The sequence below is a fragment of the Zalophus californianus genome, chromosome 8 (assembly GCF_009762305.2).
Source record: "Zalophus californianus isolate mZalCal1 chromosome 8, mZalCal1.pri.v2, whole genome shotgun sequence".
NCBI classification, from domain to species: domain Eukaryota; kingdom Metazoa; phylum Chordata; class Mammalia; order Carnivora; family Otariidae; genus Zalophus; species Zalophus californianus.
Genome location: NC_045602.1, coordinates 40759825 through 40779396, shown reverse-complemented (window position 1 = coordinate 40779396; position 19572 = coordinate 40759825). Strand labels below are relative to the sequence as shown.

At 41.7% G+C, this 19572-nt stretch overlaps 1 protein-coding gene and 1 non-coding gene across 3 annotated transcripts in view; both read left to right on the top strand.

Annotated features, from left to right (window-relative positions):
• Nucleotides 1-19572, top strand: part of KCMF1 (potassium channel modulatory factor 1) — a 74231-nt gene that overhangs the window by 10986 nt on the left and 43673 nt on the right. The gene's annotated exons all lie outside the window — the stretch shown is intronic.
• LOC113938842 lies at nucleotides 2988-3092 on the top strand. Its single transcript, XR_003525039.1, has one exon. It is a non-coding gene; the product is annotated as a small nucleolar RNA U13 (small nucleolar RNA).

Genomic DNA, 19572 nt, shown 5'->3' with positions numbered 1-19572 from the left:
GAGAGAAGCAGAGGGAGAAGCAGGCTCCCAAGGAGCAGGGAGCCTGATGTGGGACTCGATCCCAGGACCCTGGGATCATGACCTGAGCTGAAGGCAGACGCTTAACCATCTGAGCCACCCAGGCGCCCTTTACCTTACTTTTTAACCTTAAATTTTTTTTTAAAGTGTTATTCATTCATTTGAGACACACACAGAGAGAGAGAGCATGAGCCGAGGGAAAGGGAGAAGCAGGCTCCCCGCCAAGCCAGGATCCCAATATGGGGCTCGATCCCAGGACCCTGGGATCATGACCTGAGTGGAAGGCAGACGCTTAACCATCTGAGCCACCCAGGCGGCCCTTTAAAATTATTTTTTAACCTATGTTAGCAACATAGAACCATCACAATAGAAAACTACTTTATAAATAGCTACAAATGTATATAAATTGTAATCCCTCTGTGGGCTATTCAGATTGGAAGAGTAAATAATGGCCTCAGGGTGATTTTAATGTGAGTTTGGGGGTTTATTTTAAGTCTTCTGTGATGACAAACGTAGAACTTGTAAAAATTGTTACTAGTCCATTGCAAGTTCTGTTATGGTGGATTCAGGAGGTAGTTGTGGGTTCTGTCTGGTGGTGATAGACTTTTTATCATTTGAAGAAAGTGACCTCCAGGCTTGGTAATTTATTTTAGGTGTATTTCATTGTAGTAAGATTGGCTTTCTAGTATCCCATCTGGAAAAGGCCTTTGGCATCTAACAATAGAAAAGCAGGTGGTTATGATTCATCCTCAAAGTAATTTTAAGAAAATTGGGGCATGTGGCTAGCTCAGGCCATAGAGCATGAGACTCTTAATCTCAGGGTCCTAAGTTCAAGCCCTATGTTCAAAGTGGAGCCTACTTTAAAAAAATTTAAAAAAAAATTTTTTTTTAAGTAATTTTAAGAAAACTGATTATGAGCTAATAGCCCACTATCACGGTTAGTCGGCCACTGGTGATTTCTCTTTTTTACCTGTTTGGTGTATTGTTTTAGCCAGTTAGAGCTAGATTTGCAAGTAAAAACAGAGTGTTTGGGAGGTGGTCTGTAAAAAATTAAAGACCTTGTGGTGTTTGCCTTCAATTCACTGAGGCAACATTCCCACGGAACAGTTTTATGGTTCTCTTCTTTTTCAGTACCCCCCTCCCCCCCCGCAACCAGATCACTGGAACATCAGGAATTTATGGCTTTTTTTTTAATAGTATAAAAATACTAGTACTCTATGGTTTTTGGATGCTCTTACCTACTGGTTCTCAAAGAGTAGTTTAGGACCAGCACTATTAGCATCACCTAGGAACTTGGCTAGAAATGCAGATTCTTGGACCCTACCGTGGACCTACTGAATCAGAGTTTCTGGGGGTGGAGCCAAGGCATTTGTGTTTTAACAGGCTTCTCCCTGGACCCAGTTATGACCAAAGCATTTATGTGTGAGATGGTTATTGCTGGTGACGGACACACAGTGGTTGTGGTACCATTTTTCATGGTATGGTACTAACTAAAGAGAAGTACAGTTGCTGACCTTGGCCTCATTCTTCTTGAACACCATGTTACTGTCACCCAACGAAGTGGAAGAGAGTTGTGGCTCTCCACTCCAGACCGGTACTATTAATTTACTCAACACTTATTTATTGAATGTGTACCTGGGGCTAGGCACTATTCTGGCCTCAAGGATACCATAATGAGAACAAAACAGAGAAGATTCCTGTCCCTATGACACTCATATTCTTTTTTTTTTTTTTTTTTAGTGAGCCATTCTATTAGAAGGAATATATCAGGGGTACATGGCTTCTGAGCCAAACCCAGCCAGCGGCTTGTTTTTGTAGATAAAGTTTTATTGGAACACAGCTGCATCTGCTCATTTACATATTGTCTAAACTGCTTTTATACTATAATGGCAGAGTTGAGTAGTTGTGACAAAAAGCTGAAAATATTTACTATTTGGCTTTTTATAGAAAAAGCTTGTGGATCCCTGGTGTAGACCATAAAAGAATAAATGTGTAATAGAGTGTTAGGCGGTGACAAGTATTATGAAAAACCATACAGTGTGTTAAGGGAATAGAGAGTGGGGCCCTCCCTCATACTGTGGTCAGGGAGGACCTTTTTGAAGATGGGACATTAAAAGAAAAAAAATTTGAATTAAGTGAAGGATATTTAAAGAAGGAAGGGGGCCCCTGGGTGGCTCAGTCAGTTGAGCGCCTGCTTTCAGCTCAGGTCATGATCAAGCCCCCCGCTCAGAGGGGAGGCTGCTTCTCCCTACCCCTCTGCCACTCCCGCCTGCTTGTGCGCTCGCTCTCTCTCTCGCTCTCTCTCTCTCAAATAAAATCTAAAGAAGGAAGGATACAGCTGAGGATATAGTGGGTGCAGAGATGCTGAAACTTAGAATGTTCTGGGAACAGCATGGAGGCCACTGTGGCTGGAAGACCATGATTGAGAGGGAAAGGGAAATGAAGTGGCCATAGCCAGGTCCAGATCCTATATACCCTTGTATTGTGGGCTGTGGTGAGGGCCCTTTAATTGTGAGTATTCGGAGCCCTTCTATAGAGGGGTCTTTTTGGCTAAACAAATGGCAGAGGCTGGAAACTAAATACCTAGTGTTGTAGCACATTCCAACATCTCTAAAGAACATTTCTTTACAAACTTTCCCCTACGCTCATTACTCTTTTAAGATTTGTTTTCCTCAGCCCCTGTGTATCTATGTATTCTATTTAGCTGATGGTTCTTGTAGGGTGTGGGGTTTGGTAGAAAGCAAATATCTCTCTGGTTTAGATGTAAAACACTTGAGCCTAGAAATTGGGTCATCTACATTAGCTTTCAAACTTGAAAAAAATACAACACAGAGTAAGAAATGTATTTGATATTATGATCCAGCAGTTACATACAGATGTAATGAAGTAAGAGTTTCACAAAACAGCACTCATCTTTAATATGAGAGATGTATTTTATTTTCTATTGTTTCATTAAAAACAGAATACTGACCTTTTTGTAGTTCCTAAGCATGGCGATTGGCTGCTCACCGCGTGTGTGTGACGTGTGCCTCCCTCAAACCTTGCTACTGCCTCGGCACATTACCCATGTGAGGTGGGGGAAAATACTAGTTGTGACCTAGATTGATTGCACGTTCTACTCAGGGTTTGTGACTTGCTATTTAAAAAACACTGGCCAACGCTGTCTAATCCAAAACTTTAAGTCCTTACATGTGAAGTATTGTGATAGGTACAGAGACATATAGAAGATGCTAACAATTTTTCCTTTTGGAGGAGGGTATTGGAAGGTCCAAGTATATGAGATAAACTAGCTGTAGTATGACTGGGACAGTAAATGTCAACTCAGTTATTACAACTTCCATGGTGTTGGAAAGTGATGAATAGAATGGTTTTGGGTGTCAGAGAAGGCATTCCCAAAAGGGTGGCATTTAAACTGAAGACTTGAAGAAATAACTGTGGGTTTTTTTAAATTGAAGTATAATTGACATAGAATATTATATTAGTTTCAGGTGTACAACATTGTGATTGGATGTTTATATACATTATGAAGTGATCACCACAAATCTAGTTCCTCTCTGTCACCGTACAATGTTTTTACAGTATTAATGACTGTATTCCCTATACTGTATTACTGTATTTTTATAACAAGAGTTGGGGATTGGGGCCGTCTACCAAGTGAGAGAATGGTAGGGGGTAAACTAGAGAGCCAAGAAAGCATGAGGTATGTTGGAGAGAGGTGGATGGGACAACACTGAGACCAGAGTTTCTGGAACAGAAGACTCCTGTATGTAAGTGGTGGGAATGAGGTATTAGACTGACTGACTTAGGAATCCAAGGGGGGAGTGGGACAGGGGCCCATTTGTTCTGACTGCCAGCTCAGTGCTAGAAGTCTGTTTTCTCTTCTGTAAGAGAAAGATACTGAGGTCTGTTAGCCTCTCTCCAAGGGTTATTTTGGAGATGAAATGCAAGCCAGGTAAGAATGTTTTCTGAGTCAAATAAAGCACTGCGTAAATGTTAGGTGGTGGTATTTTTATCACGGGACTAAGATTAAAAAGGAAGACTGGAGCAAGGTAGATAGGTAAGGATTTAGATTGCCACACTGAAGTCATCTTTGCCTTTTTCCATATAGATTATGGGATGGGAGAGGGGGTAGTACACCAAAAGTTTTAAGCAGAAAAAAGGCATGGTGAAAATTGGTATGTTTTAGGAAGATTAGTGTGGTAGCGCATGCGGTATAGAGTGGTGCCTGTGGTGGGGAGACCAATCAGAGCTTTTCTGGTGGAATAAGCTTGAAGTTAAAGGGGACTGAAGTAGTCAGTGGCAATAGGAACGAAAGGAGAAAGATGACTTGAGGTAGTCTTATTCCAGGAGAACAAGGACTAAAGTATAATTTCAGGACAACCAGCCTGTGCCCTGGGAGCATAGCAGGTTCTTCTAGTAAATGAGGAAGATAGGAGGGGAGAGATGGGGAACAGTTGGGGGGAAGAATAATTTTTCAGCTTTTGGCATTTTCAGTTTAAGGTGATGCTGGGCCATTAGGTAGAAATCAGGAATTGAGAAATACTACCCTGGGGCTCAAGAGAGAGAAATCTTGGCTAGGGATAAGAATTTTATAGCTCCCTACTTCGAAGCCTGGGGATTTGCTAGATTTCTAAGGAAGAAAAGATTTAGAAAAGGGAGGATTGGAGACATAAGAGAACCACGACTGTGATGTGACTCGCAAGCCACAGAGACCCTTTCCTGACCGTACATTTTTCTGTAACAGCGCTTGTCACACAGGTATTAACTTGCTTCTGTAGATGCAGGCTGCCTGGACTAGAAGTGAGAGGCAGGGTAGGTGTGGGAGGGAGAGACGAACTGATACTGCTGTATTAACCGTGCTGTTTGTCAGGTGCTCACTGTCTGCAGGCGCTGCTTAGCATTCACATGGCCAACCCGTTTATGTCTCATAACAGTCCTGAGAAATAGATATTATCATCCACGTCTTACAGATGAGATTGACGCACTGAGAAGTTAAGCATCTTGCCCAAGGTCATATGGTCCATGATAGAGCTGGGATTCCAACCAGGGCCTGACTTCTCAACATTAAGTATAACTAACTCTGTACCGAGCACTTTATAGACTGGTTCCTACAGCAGGGACCCTGATCAAAAGGCTTAGTAAAATTGCAGAACAACCCAGCAAGATACGTTAGCCCATTTTACAAATTAAGAAATTGAATCTGAGAAAGGCTGGGTTATTTGTGCTAGGTCACACAGATAGATCGTAAGTATTAAAGCCAGGATTTGAACCAAGTTCTGTCAGAAACCAAAGTGCATGTTCATTTATATTTCACTTGGAGGTCAGCAGACTTTTTTCTGTACAAGCTATAGCAGATACAGCTCTGTGGGCCATATGGCCTGCATTGCTGCTACTCTACGCCGTTGAGGTATGAAAGCAGCCAAGACTAAACATAAACAGGTGAGCATGGCTATGATCCAAAAAATCTTTATGGACTCTGGAATCTAAATTTCATATAATTTTTAGGCATCACCAAATATCCTTGAAAATTATTTCTTTTCTAAACATTAAAAAATGTAAAAACTATTCTTAGCTAGCAGGCTGTACAAAAACAGGTAGTGGGCCACATTTGGCCTATGGGCCATGGTTTGCTGACCCCTACTTGATTTTACTTATTTTTTTTAAAGATTTTATTTTTAAGGGACACCTGGGTGGCTAAGCCAGTTAAGCATCTACCTTCGGCTCAGGTCATGATCCCAGGGTCGTGGGATCAAGTCCCAGTGTCGGGCTCCCTGCTCAGCGGGGAGTTTGCTTCTCCCTCTCCCTCTTTCCCTCCCCTCTGCTCATGCTCACGTACTCGCTCTCTTTCTCTTTCAAATAAAATCTTTTAAAAAAGGGTGCTTGGGTGTCTTGGTCAGTTAAGCATCTGCTTTGGGCTCAGGTCATGATCCCAGAATCCTGGGATCAAGTCCCACATCAGGCTCCCCGCACGGCGGGGAGTCTGCTTCTCCCTCTGCCCTTCACCCTGGCTTGTGTTCTCTCTTGCTCTCTCTCTCTCTCAAATAAATGAAATCTTAAAAAATATCTTTAAAAAAATTTTTTTAAGTGATCTCTACACTGAATTTGGGGCTTGAACTTAACCCTGAGAGCAAGAGTTTCATGCTCTACCAACCAAGGCAGCCAGGTGCCCCTGCTGACCCCTACTTTAATCCATTCATTTAATAAATATATTTTGAATACCATCCCTAAGTGGAGATGTTATGTTGGGCACTTGGGACAAAAAAAAAAAAAGCCAGCCCTCTTAAGATGAGAGAGTGATTATAATACAGTATCGTAAGAAGTATAATAAATTTATACTTACAGCATATAGTCAATAGATGATGGAGGCTCTTTGTTTCTTGGATGAATTCATGAAGGCATCCCAAGAGAAGTTATGCATTTGAACTGGTAGTTGATGGATTATGGGGTGTTGTGGTATTGGGGAGAGTATCCCATGGAGGGAGACTTGAACAGAAATGGTTTTCCTTTGAGGAGAGACCATAGAAATTTAGCATTACTGAAGCAGAAAGAGTGGGGCGGGGTGGGGGGAGGCTAATGCTACGCGATGAACTTTGTCAGGAGGGTGGGGTAATAGAGAGTGAATTTTTAGGAAATTTTAAGCCAGGAATTTGATTTTTGTGTTCCACAAGGATAGCCCTGAAGGACGGATTTGCAGGGAGGACGGGGACAGTTAAATTACAGTAAGATCAGAAAGTTGCTGTACTGCATGCAAATAGGAGACGTACTTGGTGATTAATTAGACATATTGTGGAAGAATGAAAAGTCTAGGAAAACTCAGAATTTTGGCTTGATTAGTTGGGCAGTGTCATTCACCAAGATGCCTGTGTAAGACAGAAATATGCTTTGAGGGAGAAGGTAGGAAGCAGGGGAAAGAGAAGTGATTTCCATTTTTAGCATGTTGGATTTGAGGTACATATGGGAAATCCAGGTAGAAATGTCCAGAGGCAGTTGAACATGTGGGTCTGGAATTCAGAAGAGTTTGGACTTAATCCATAGTAGAAGAGTTGGTTGTGCAGTGATGGTGAGAACACATGGATTGAGAAGATGAGGGGAGACTGATCACTAAGCCATTGAAAACATTTAACATTTAAGGAGCAGGAGACTGTGTCAATGGGAATAGCCTGGAGAGTAGGAAGAGAACCAGGAGAGAACGCTGGCGTTGAAACTTAGGAAGGCGGTTTTCTGGGAAGGAGGATTCAGTCGGTATTGCCGCAGATAGGTCAAGAAGACAAGGAATGGGGGCGCCTGGGTGGCTCAGTCGTTAAGCGTCTGCCTTCGGCTCAGGTTATGATCCCAGGGTCCTGGGATCGAGCCCCGCATCGGGCTCCCTGCTCCGCGGGAAGCCTGCTTCTCCCTCTCCCACTCCCCCTGCTTGTGTTCCCTCTCTCACTGTGTCTCTCTCTGTCAATAAATAAAATCTTAAAAAAAAAAAAAAAGACAAGGAATGAAGTGTTCGTTGGCTGGAGCTATTAGAGTAAGAAAGTTGTGGAATTCAGTGAGCACTTTTTTTTTTAAAGATTTTATTTATTTATTTGACAAGAGAGATAGCACAAGTAGGCAGAGCGGCAGGCAGAGGGAGAGGGAGAAGCAGACTCCCCACTGAGCAAGGAGCTCGATGTGGGACTCTATCCCAGGACCCTGGGATCATGACCTGAGCCGAAGGCAGACACTTAACTGACTGAGCCACCCAGGCGCGCCCCATTCAGTGAGTACTTTTAGAGGAGTGGACTAGAGAGCTCAGACTGCAGGGTGTTCAATCCTCAATGAAAATGAGAAGTTAGGAACGCTACTTAAAGATTTAGCTGTGAAGGGAAGGAGAGATGTCAACAGCTAAAGGTATCCCTAGCCCCTAGAGCAGGTTTTGGCAGATATTAGAAACTGGGAAAATTCAGGCGCCTAGGTGGCTCGGTTGGTTGGGCGTCTGCCTTCGGCTCAGGTTGTGATCCTGGGGTCCTGCGATCCAGTCCCGCATTGGGCTCCCTGCTCAGCGGGGAGTCCGCTTCTCCCTCTCCCTCTGCCCCTCCCCCCACTTGTGCTCCTGTGCGCTCTGTCTCTCATAAATAAATAAAATCTTAAAAAAAAAAAACTGGGAAAATTCATTCACTCGATAAGTACTGTGCAGTAGGCACACAGTATTTGAAACTGGGGATAGAGTAATGAAAGATAAGAAGGTCTCATTGTGGGGCTTACATTTTAATTGGGGGAAGAGGGCAGAAAAAAAACCTGTAGTATAATTTTGACTCATGATAAATACTCTGAAGAAAGGAGAGTGAGGCAGTAAGGATTGAATATGTTGGAAGGTGAATGAGTGAGCTGTGTGGCTATTTTTAAGAGTGGTCAGGAAGGTCTTTCAGAGGGTATGGTCTTCCCTCCCTCCTTTATTCCCTCCCTCCCTCCCTTCCTTCCCAAGAGAGCTGGAGTTTGAGCGGGGAAGGGGTGGTTGGGAGGAGAGTGGAGGGAGAGAGAATCCCAAGCAGGCTCCACACCCAGAGCAGACCCGATGCCGGGCTTGATCTCATGACCTTGAGATCATGACCTGAGCCAAAATCAAGAGTCAGAGGCTTAATCAGCTGAGCCACGCAGGTGCCCCAGATGTGCTCCTTTCAAGCAGAGACTTCATCAAAAATAAAGCCCTGGGGTTAGAATGAGGAACAGAGTGGCTGGGAGCTGACTAGGCAGGGAGGGAGAGGAGAGAAGACGAGGTAGGGATAAACTGAGGCCAGATTATGTGGGGCATTTATAGGCCTGGTAAGACATTTGAACTTAATTCTTTGAATGTAAGGCTACCAGGAGTGCTGGTGTAGTATAGGCCAAAGCATGTGGGTGGGAAGATGGCCACTTACTGAGACAGGGAAGGCAGGAAGAGGGAGGGAACGTTTTTTGGAGGTGGGGGGGTCAAGAGTTCTCTTTCAGACATACTAGGTTAGATACGTCTGTTAGATGTTCAAGTGGAGGTGTGTACGCCACCTCGGTGAGTGACCTGGAGCTGAATTGGCTCAGCGGGGTCATTAGAGATCTTGAAGTCAAGACTTGATGGGACTGTGTTGCTCCTCTCTCCAGTTTACTGTGACTTGAGTTCCTCAAACCTTTTATTAGGTAAATGTCTGTTTCAGGGCCTTCCAACCTTGTCTTTTTTTCTCAAAGTAGGAGGAAAGAGGCAGCATAGAGTAGAGAGCCCCCCCCCCCCCCCCGCCCCGTGTCTCCTGTGGCAGTGCTAGAGTGGTACAGGTCTAGACCAGGACAGTGCGCTGTGGGAGGTAGGCCAGCTTGGCCGCTGGATAATGAATTTATTTTCGTTCTTTTTTCTCACGAATAAAATCAAGAGGTAAATCGAATAATAGACCTTTTGGTCCAGAAGGAAATCAACCTTCCTTTTTTTTTTTTTCTCCAAATAAAATTGTGTTCTAGAAAGGCTGAGTCGTACTACTTGGGAGATCTTAGTGAGGACTAGAATTCGGATCCCATGACTCTGATTCTATCCCATTTTCTACTTGTATATGCTGTTGAGATGAAGTGACCCCAAACTGTAGGCTCAGAGTTTATTTGTTGGTTTGTAGACTAATACTAGAGGCTAGACTTCTGCAGGGAGTAAAATTTTCCTGTTTACTCAAGTTTTTTTCAGAGATGCTAAATAGTAAAATTTAAGAATGGCATTTTGGAGCCAGACTGCCTGAGTTCAAACCCCCCTTGGTCACTTACTAACTGTGATATCAGTAAGTTGTTTATCTCTCTGTGAATCATTTCATGAAATGGGCATAATGCTTACTAACCTTGGGGTGGTTGGTCAGTGGTTATTATATATAAAATAGGCTAGTGCCTGGCATATAACAAGCACTCGTTATTTGAGCCATCTTCATCATTTTCATCTTAGATACAGAAAACAGCTGTTTATCATACTTCTAAATTCTTTGTGTATAATTTGAGTACTAACAATATGCAAGGTATATTTCCTTATATAAGATATAGTCCCTGCCCTCAAGGAATTTGCATCCTAAAGGAGCAGGAAGGATAAAAATACAGGAGATACCAAAAGGCTTACCTACTTAAAAGGCCAGTGAGAGCTATGAATAGTCTCTTCCTTTTCTGACATTCTGTAAATCAAAGTGTTCAGATGAAGGCATGGAGACTGAGGGAAGGAATTTGCCTGGATAGAGTAGAAGCAGATAGACATTCCAGACCAATGCCATAGGCAGAAATGAGGGTGTAATACAAAGGCCAAGGCAGGAAAACACACAGGAGATTTTGTGAACAGTAGAACAAATTTGCTAAGGAAAAGGCCCATGAAAGATAGTAGTGAAAAGGATCCATGGAGAATATATACCAAGACCAAGCATACCAAACTTAGCTCTTTTTTTGATTAGGCTTCTTAATTGGTGTATCAAGGGGCGCCTGGCTGTCTCATTTGGTAGAGCATGGGACTCTTGATCGCGTGAGTTCAAGTCCCACATTGGGCGTAGAGTTTGCTTAAAATGGATAGATACATCAGAGTATCACTATATACAGTATCTCTCCTTCACTAGGGTATATTGGACCAAGACCGTCCTTGTCCTCAGGGACAGCATAGATTTATTAGATGACAGGATAGATTTATTAGATAATGGTGTAAGAGCTGCTCACTGGTTGAGTAACTCTCAGAATGTTGATCCATAGGTTTGTGGCAACCTGAAGACAGAACTAAGGAGATGATCCTGTATCCCTTTTTTCTGTTCTAGGACTTTAAAGAAGTCGACTGAGATTAACACATAATTAATATATTACCCTTTTCTATTACTGAGTTTCAACACATCTGCATTTTGCCATTTTTATATCCATTTCCAACCCCCTCCCTTTTTGGGGATTTGAACATTTTAAAGCAAATCCCAGACCTGCATATCATTTTGTCTATAAATATTTCAATATTTATCTCTAGCTGTTAGGGATTCACTACACTACACTACACTACACTACACACACACACACACACACACACACACACACACACACACACTTGTATGTGAAGCTACAGTATCATCATACCTGATTAAGTTAACAATAATTCTTTAATATAATCTAATACCCAGTTCATATTCAGTTTTTCCAGTTGTCTCAAAAGTGTCTTCTTAAAGTTAGTTTGTTAAAATCAGTACTTAAACAAGGTCTACATACTACATTTGGTTGGTATGTCCTTTAAAATCTCTATTAATTTATAACAGCCCTCTCCTCTTTTAAAAATGCCATTTATTTGTTGAAGAAACTGGACTGGTATTTCCCACATTCTGGCTTACATTTTTGTGATGTCATTTTAACGTATCCTTTCATTCCCCATATTTCGTTTAAGTGGTACTGTGTTCTAGAGGCTTGATGCAGATGTTTGTTTGGGTAAGAATGTTTCATAGGGACTAAACATTTCATAATACTTATTATATCCTGTTCAGAGGCCCATAATGTCTGGTTGTCTCAGTGGGTTCAAATGTCAGCCTGTCTCTCCATGGGCTGTCACTGATGTAGGCTGCCTGGATCTATTGTTTCATAGTGCTTGCAAGATGCTGATTTTCCAGCTCTTACCATTTTTCCTGTGTTTGTTCACTGGAATTTTTCTATAAAGAACTCTTACTTGCATACTTTAAAGAAATCACTGTAATGCTGTAATACAGAGGAAAAATAAAAAAATAATACAAAATAATGTGTCTTTCAAGACGTAAATTCTCAGGCATGATTATATTAGAGGAAATAACAAAAGAGGTTATACCTATATACAGAATCACTGTGAATGTGACAGCCTCAAATGCAAATCCCTAACAGATGTATTGGCAGTTCACATACCTTAAACAAAGTTGCCTTTGATGCTGTTTCTTTTTGAACAACTCATGATGTCAAGTTCTGAACAATTTACCCAAACAGTTGTATTACTAATGATTTCAATGTGTGTTAAAATCGTGCAAAAAGTACTTAGTATCTATATGTAACACTGACTTAGCTTCTAAGTTCAAGTCATTATAAACAGGTTTTTCTGTTGGGACATTTTATTTATTTATTTATATATATTTTAAAGATTTTATTTATTTATTTGACAGAGAGACACAGCGAGAGAGGGAACACAAGCAAGGGGTGGGGGGGTGGGGGGAGAGGGAGAACCAGGCTTTCCCACCAAGCAGGGAGCCCGATGTGGGACTCGATCCCCCGACCCTGAGATCATGCCCTGAGCGGAAGGTAGATGCTTAATGACTGAGCCACCCAGGCGCCCCTATTTTTAGTTTTTTAAAGTAAACTCCAGGGCGCCTGAGTGGCTCAGTTGGTTAGGCGACTGCCTTCGGCTCAGGTCATGATCCTGGAGTCCCGGGATCGAGTCCCGCATCGGGCTCCCTGCTCAGCAGGGAGTCTGCTTCTCCCTCTGACCCTCCTACCTCTCATGCTCTCTGTCTCTCATTCTTTCTCTGTCAAATAAATAAATAAAAATCTTTAAAATAAATAAATAAATAAAGTAAACTCCACACCCAATGTGGGGCCCAAACTTACGACCCTGAGATCGAAAGTCACATGCTCTACCAACTGAGCCAGCTAGGCATCCCTTCCCTGGGACATTTTTTTTTTCCAATTGGGACATTTTAAAGCCATGGGAAAGGCGGGACAGTTTTTCACTGTGTAATCACATTGCAAGTTTCTAGAATCCCTGGCATCGACCTCCCAAATGCCGAGGTGACGTCCAATCATTGTGATAACCAAATTTTCAAAATGTCCTCTCAGAAGTAATATTACCCTTTTTAAGAACTTCCAGTTAAGTGAACATATTAAGACAGGAAATCAAATAACTACTGCAAATAAACATTTGAAAGTAAGAGATAAAATGCATGTCTCTTTTTGCTATTATTACTTTATACCTAGAAAACCTGAGAGACTTTTAATAAATTATCTCATTAATTCTAATCATTTTTAAGTGTCTAGGTATATACCTAGAAATAAGAACTACTGGGTCATAGGGTGTGACTAATTTTCATTTAAAAAATTTTGTTGCACTCACTTTTTCCTCCCTCACTAGAATTGCTTCTTTCTTCCTGATTGTTGTCGGTCTTAGGGATATTAAACCTTTTTGATACTATAGGACTTTTTTCCCAGTCGTATTTGCCTTGTTATATGGTGTCTTGGCTCCTCTAAAAGATTTTCATTTTTATTGTAGACATATCTCTGCCTTTCCTCTTTGCTTTCTGGATTCCCTCATGCCTAAAAAGATCACTTTTTTAAAAAAATTTTTTATTTTATAATTCTTTTTTTTTTTAAGATTCTATTTATTTGACAGAGAGAGAGAGACAGTGAGAGAGGGGACACAAGCAGGGGGAGTGGGAGAGGGAGAAGCAGGCTTCCCGCGGAGCAGGGAGCCTGATGCGGGGCTCGATCCCAGGACCCTGGGATCATGACCTGAGCCGAAGGCAGATGCTTAACGACTGAGCCACCCAGGCACCCCTTTTTTATAATTCTTTTTGAAGATTTGAGAGAGAGAGCGCATGAGTGGGAGGGGCAGAGGGAGAGGTAGAGAGAATCTCAAGCAGACTCCTCGCGGAGCGGGGAGCCTGACTCAGGGCTTGATCTCATGACACTGAGATCAGGACCTGAGCTGAAGCCAAGAGTAAGATGCTTAACCAACTGTGGGCGCCACCCAGGCGCCCCAAGATTTTATTTTTAAGTAATCTTTACTGGGTCCCTAACTCACAACCCTGAGATCAAGAATCGTGTGCTTTACCAACTGAGCCATCCAGGTGCCCCTAAAAAGGTCACTTTTTTTTTGCCTTTTGCCACGCCCATAGTTTTTCTTTGTGTATTTGCTTGCTTGCTTTCAAGACAGAAAAGGTAAAAAAATAAATTGAGGGAGTGACTTGAACCCATGCATGTGGGAAGCGGGGAAGGTGAGATTGCATGTGCCTTAGAGAGAGGAAGAGAACATAGAGATGGGAAATAGATTGCAGAGAGCCCAAGAGGGGAACAGCCTTGGAGGAGGATTGTTGACCACTGGTCTGTTTAGTTATTGGGGGAGGTTGGAGGGGAGGGACTTTAACAGTGGCTTGCAAACTTATTTGACCCTGAATTCTAGCAAGAAATACGTTTTTACAACATTCAGAAAATACACACATAATGGAAACAAAAGTTTCATGAAACTACCCTATTTGCAGTGTACTCTGATAATTTTATGTTCTATTACATTTACAAGAAATTCTGCGTAAGATCCACTAAATTAGTGATTCTCAACCCTATCAGACCCATATTTTAACACTCTCTTGGTGATTCTGAAATAAACTTCATTGATAAGTCACCAGCTACCTTAGATGTTACAATGAAGTACATCATTAAGTGTCTGCATCTACTTACAGTAAATACATTTGGATTTAAAAAATAGGATCAGAAAACATACCCTATAAAAAGTGTAGGAAAATGAAAGAGCTGAGATATATGTAGATAGTAGAATAAAAACTGTTAGAATGAAGAAAAATGAAATAAGGGGAAGTTTTAGAAAGAGGGAAATGATCTTATTTGATGTAGGGATTACATAAGACAAATTAGATTGTCAACATGGATAAATAAAAGTAGCACTATATACTCATCAGTGAGTTTGACCTTGTTTATAAGTGTAGTGTCAAAATAATTCTCTGTGAAATGACTTGGCATGGGACAAGGAAGTGAAGTCCAACAGAAAACCTCATGGAACCCACCATTAGCAACCTACATTTATCTTCTAGTCTTTAACCCCACTAGAGAACCTATCTTTTGATAAATAATAGGGAGTAGAGGCTAGACTGGAAAAAGAAATAGTAACAGCTATGTGGTAGACTTTGGGAGACATTATTAGAGTAAAAAAGAAAAGAATAAGCACAAGTAAAGTTTAACATTTAATTTTCACAACATAGATTTCTAATCATCTGCCACAAAAAAATTAAATGTATATAGGACAACCTTGATGTGAAATACTTTTTTTTTTTAAGATTTTATTTATTTATTTGACAGAGACACAGCAAGAGAGGGAACACAAGCGGAGAGTTGGAAAGGGAGAAGAACCAGGCTTCCCACCAAGCAGGGAGCCCGATGTGGGACTCGATCCCAGGACCCTGGGACCATGACCTGACCCGAAGGATGCTTAACGACTGAGCCACCCAGGCACCCCTGAAATACTTTTTTTAAAAGAGATTTATTTACTCATTTTAGAGAGCGAGCATGCCCGTGCGATTGGTGGGGATGAATAGAGGGAGAGGGAGAGTCTCTCAGGCAGACTCCACTGCAGAGCCCCACACCGACCCCCAATCCCACAACTAAGATCATGACCTGAGCTGAAGCCAAGAACCAACTGAGCCACCCAGGCGTCCTGATGTGAAATGCTTTTTAATGTTAATACAATTTAGAAAGAACCCTCTTTCATAAATCCCTACTAAATAATGTTTGGAAATAAATCTATTCAGAGGAATCTCTGTTACCTATTTGAAAGTTATAGCTATAAAAGCAGTCTGGTTGGGGCACCTGGGTAGCTCAGTCGTTGAGCGTCTGCCTTCGGCTCGGGTCATGGTCCCAGGGTCCTGGGATCGAGCCCCGCATCGGGCTCCCTGCTCCGCGGGAAGCCTGCTTCTCCCTCTCCCACTCCCCCTGCTTGTGTTCCCTCTTTCACTGTGTCTCTCTCTGTCAAATAAATAAAATCTTCAAAAAAAACAGTCTGGTGTAGGTATGCTATACTAGAAACTCAGCAACTACGAACAACTTCATCAGATTTTCTGGAATGTTAAAGAGTCTTTTGTAAAGTTCTAAATAAAGCAAAATGGTCTTTCTTACGAGATAGTGGCATACCTGGAAAGTAAGTGCTGCAAAAATATTTTGTGTTTGTGGGGGAAATGGAGTTTGGTGGTATGATTAGATTATTTTAAAGGTTATTATTACTCTGTTTTGTACTTGAATGTCTGGTGGGAGATTTGGCATATCTTACTGGGATCTGGGAGCTGGACATTCTTTACTGCATTTCCAGACACCTAGTATCTTTGGTACCTTTCTCCTGTAAACTCCAGTAGTACCCCCCAATCATTGTGGTGATCAAAAAATACCCCCCACAGAGTTCCAGCATGCCCCCTGAGAGTGTTACCTCCAGGGAGAGCTACTGTGACTAAACTGATTTCATTGGGTCATGACCTGTAGTTGGAAAAACACCTATAGAAGGCTTCGGGGTCCTCTTCAAAACTAGCAGAAGAGGGGCGCTTGGGTGGCTCAATCGATTGAGTGTCCAGCTCTGGTCTGCTCTGGCCTGAGATCGAGCCCCGCCTCAGGTTCCACGCTCAGCAGGGAGTCTGCTTGAGAGTCTCTCTCTTTCTCTCCTCTGCCCCTCCCCCACTCATGCTCTCTCCTTTTTTTCTCTCTCTCTCTAAAATAAATAAATCTTTTTTTAAAAAACTAGCCAGGGTACCTGGGTGGCTCAGTCAGTTAAGCGTCTTGCCTTTAGCTCAGGTCATAATCCACTGTCCTGGGATTGACCACCACATTGGGCTCTCTGCTCAGCGGGGAGTCTGCTTCTCCCTCTGCCTCTCCCCCTGACTTCTCTCTCTCTAGCTCACTCTCTCAAATAAATCTTTTTTTTTTTTTTAAGATTTTATTTATTTGGCAGAGAGACAGCACAAGTAGGCAGAGCAGCAGGCAGAGGGAGAGGGAGAAGCAGGCTCCCCGCTGAGCAGAGAGCCCGATGCAGGGCTCCATCCCAGCACCCTAGGATCATGACCTGAGCTGAAGGCAGCCACTTAACCGACTGAGCCACCCTGGCGCCCCTCAAATAAATCTTTAAAAAAAAAAAAAAACAACCTAGGAGAAGAATCAATTGCAACATTATTGGAAATGTAAGATTATTTCCCTAGTGTTGATGGATCTGCTTCAGTTAGCTTTGTTCTTTACATTCTGGCTTTTGGACTCCAAGGTAGAAATTAGTGGCCCTACTAAATTCATTTGACCTCCAATTTAAATGGTAACAGTATGCCGTGAAATATGCAGATATTTCAAAGGCACATTTCAGTTTGTCTAATCTCTGAACACAACCCATGCATTGATAAGAGTATTCACTACACTGTTGAAAGTCATTTGTTGAACCATCTGTCTCCTTGTTTCTTTCATCTTATAACCTTTTAATTTTATTGTCATAATTTTAGATTTACAGAAGAGTTGCAAAGGTAGTAAAGACTTCCCATATACCCCTCACCGAGTTTCTCCTAATGTTATGTTACCCTGGCAATATTTGTCAAAACTACTACACTGACATTGGTACGTTATTATTAAACTGCAAACTTACTTGGATTTTACTAGTTTTTCCACTCATGTTTTTCTATTGCAGGATCCAGTACAGGGTAGCATGTTGCATTTAGTGCCTCCTGGTTTTGACTTCCGTAGCTGCAGGGACCAGTGCACTACTTTCTTACGCTAGCTCTGTTTAAAAGCTAGCACATCCCCTGTGCATTACCTACTCCCAGCTCTTCTGCTAAATAGCTCGTTTTGTCTTTTAGTAATTTCTCTTGACTTAGTTTCTAGAGCCTTTGCCTTTCTGTCATTATACTGTATTTGTTTCTCATTTTAAAACAAGACACCCAGAACTGAATGCAGTTCTTCACATATGGTCCAACAGGAGTGAAACATTGTGGAAATATTACAGTAACGTATCTTATATGTTTGTTAATACCACCTGAACTTGTTTATTTGCTGGCTTTTTTAGTAATTGCATCCCATCTTAAGCTAATACTGAAGCCAAAGTTCTGCTTCGTTAATTCTCCCAGAATTTTTTAGCCCATGGATTGCTGTTTAATCTAAAGGCAAGACTTTATGAGACTCCCTTTAAAAATTTATCTTATGAGGCGCCTGGGTGGCTCAGATGGTTAAGCGTCTGCCTTCGGCTGAGGTCATGGTCCTAGGGTGCTGGGATGGAGCCCTGCGGTCAGGCTCTCTGCTCAGTGGGGAGCCTGCTTCTCCCTCTCCCTCTGCCTCTCCCCCTGCTCATGCTCTTTCTCTCTCTGTATCTCTACCTCAAATGAATAAATAAAATCTTTAAAAATAAATAAATAAAAATAAATTTATCTTATTTTGGCACACCCATTCACCTTTCTTTGAATTTTTGTTCTGTCACCCAATATTTTAGCTGTTTCTTTCATGCACAAGCTTTATAGGTATATTTTTTGTCATTTTCCAAGTCACCATTAAAAACATTAGATAAAATAGGGTCAAGTACAGGACCTTACAATGGTGCAAGATAAGTGGGCAAGTGAAAAGATGTAGCAAGTATGTAACTGTGAGGAAGCTAAAATGTTGTTAGCAAAGAGTGAAGGCCTTGATTCACTCTGACTTCTGTGTTGGCTATGGGTGGTGCCTAAGCTAGAACTCTTGCAAAATGAGAGCAATTGAATTTTTTGGAGGAAGGTCTAGTAGGAGGAGGGTCAGTTTTACCTCAGAATGAAGCCAGTTTTTGATTCACAGGCTTGATAGCTTACTTTTCATTTTACTTGTCATGCTTGAATCTTCTACTTTAAGATTTTCATGAGCCTTACTTGAATTAGGCCTTTTTCTGAATGACATTGAAAATTTTGGAGGACATTAGATACTTCTCTTATTACCAAGGATGTACTTGAATCACATACTTCCTCTTCACTAATGCCTGGTCATATCTCATTTCCCGTTTTCTTATTTTTTTTCCTGTTGGTCTTTTTCTTAGTTTTTAAGAGCTCATCATTGTTTATTTTAAATATTTCTCATCTGTTGTCATTTGACTTTGTTTATGGGATCTTTAGCCAGTATTAAAGTTGTATACCTCTCAAATTTAGTGTGCCCCCCCCATTTATGGTTTCAGGTTCCCTGTATGTAATAAAAAATATCCCCTTACAGTTTTTAAAAGAAGTTTCTAATGCTTCAAAAAAAAATCTAAACAGTATTTACCATTTTTAAGCTATATGGCCAGTAAGTCAGTCCTTTTCTTTAAAAATGGAGTTTTTAACGTACATGTGAGAAATATGTCATGCATTCAGAAGAGTGTACAAAATGTGTGTATTCAGTAAAAAGATAAAACAAAGATCTTTGTTTCCATCACCCATATTAAAAAGTAGGCCATCTCACAAACATGTCCATAACCACTATCTGGACCTTTGTCTTGATCATCTCTTGTCTTTATATTTTACCCTTGATATATCTATTCCTGTCTAAGCAACATATTGTTTAGTTGCGAAACATGGAGTAGCAAACTCCAGCCTGTGTGAGGAAAGGGCAGTTTGCACTATTGGGTGAAATCTCCTAGGACAGGAGAAGCTGAACAGTCTGCCTTCAGCCTCACTGAGAGTTTCTGAGCGACTCTTTGGAGAAGTCATTGGGTGAGGTCATGACTGACCCCTGGAAACTCAGGGCCACCCACAGATGGGGGATTCGGCTGGCCATTGTGTGGCCCAGGGCAGATTTCGAGCAGAGGTGTGGAAAGAGGATGACTGTTCACTGTGGCCCACCTCTTGCGCTCGTGAGCAGGTTAGAGCAGAACACGTGGGTGAAATGAGGGTCCTT